The following is a 1,637-nucleotide window of genomic DNA, read 5'->3' as shown; positions in this document are numbered from 1 at the left end:
ACTTTTATTCAACATAGTACTAGAAGTCCTAGCCACAGCAATCAGACAAGAAAAAAGAATAAAAGATATTCAAATTGGTAAGGAAGAAGCAAAACTGTCACTATTTGCAGATGACATGATGTTATATATAGAAAACCCTAGAGAAGGAAAAACAAAAACAAAAACAAAACAAAAAAAAACCCTACCGGAACTGATAAATGAATTCAATAAGGTTGCAGGACACAAAATCAATGTTCAGAATCTGTTGCATTTCTATATGGTAATAATGATGCAACAGGAAGGAAAAAAAAAAGTCCCATTTACAATTGCATCAAAAATAATAAAATACCTAGGGATAAACTTAACCAAGAAGGTAAAAGACCTACACTTTGAAAATTATAATACAAAACTGTCTGTTGGAAGGATAAATGCCTTCATTGGTTCAGAGACTGGAGCAGATGAAACAGGTAATTATTTCCAACTTCAGTATTCTGTTAATGTAAATTATCATAGCCACCAAATCTATGAAGGAAGGAAAACTTTGGTTCTCTAATTGCTAAATTCTAACTTTCTCAGTAAATGGACATAAAGACTGAAATTATCTTGAAATTGTTAAATCAGTTTTAGTTGATTTTATATTGATGTTACATTATACTCCAGGCTGAAAGCCAGTATATTGGCAAACTTGGCAAGCTTTCCTACTGTGGATCTTTAAGAAACAGAATCAGAATATCTAACAAAAGCAAGAATGACCACAAGTGTACAGTATTATAAAGTATTATTTCCTAGAGAATAGAAATTGATTTTCCCAAGCTAAGCTGAGACCTCCTACTGCAATACAAAACTGAGAACATGGTATTGACACAAAACTATACCCTATAGGTGACTAAATTCAAAGAAATACATAAACAATATTATTTTTATATATGTTCATTTTTCAAGGGTCACAGTTTAATTTCATAAACACAAGAGAAAATGATGAGCTGCATTTATGTGAAGCTACAAATATATGCCAAATTGACAGAAAAGATCCTGATGCATTTTGACTGAATTTTAGTCTATTTTCTAGTTTGTCTGTGTGTTGGTAATTTATTAAATGCAATGCCATAAAAATAGACATTTTTATATATTGCTGACAGGACTGTAAATTGGCACAAACTTTCCAGAGAGCAATCTGACAATACTTTTCAAAAGTCCTAAGTATTTGACAATCCATGGCCACCTTTTAAGATTAATTATGAGAAACAGTCATGAATATGGGTAAGATATAGATAAGGTTATTCATTGCAGCAAAATGTAAAATTGAAACAAAACCAATTTACTTATCTAACATTAGAATGTTATTTAAATTATTTAATTTATTTATATTTAAAGTTTCTTCTTCCATAAAATAGGATATAACCAATAATTTGTTGTTGATTAATGTTTAATGACATACACATCTATGTACAATAATTGTTTTGAGTTCAAAATGTTGAAAATAGAACTGCCCTATGACCCAGCAATTGCACTATTGGGTATTTACCCTAAAGATACAAATGTAGTGATCCAAACGGACACATGCACCCGAATGTTTATAGCAGCAATGTCCACAATAGCCAAACTATGGAAAGAACCTAGATGTCCATCAACAGATGAATGGATCAAGAAGATGTGGT

This window comes from Mustela nigripes, chromosome 1 (genome assembly GCF_022355385.1).
Source record: "Mustela nigripes isolate SB6536 chromosome 1, MUSNIG.SB6536, whole genome shotgun sequence".
NCBI lineage: Eukaryota > Metazoa > Chordata > Mammalia > Carnivora > Mustelidae > Mustela > Mustela nigripes.
The sequence above is the reverse complement of the archived record's forward strand: the minus strand, read 5'-3'. Positions refer to the sequence as shown.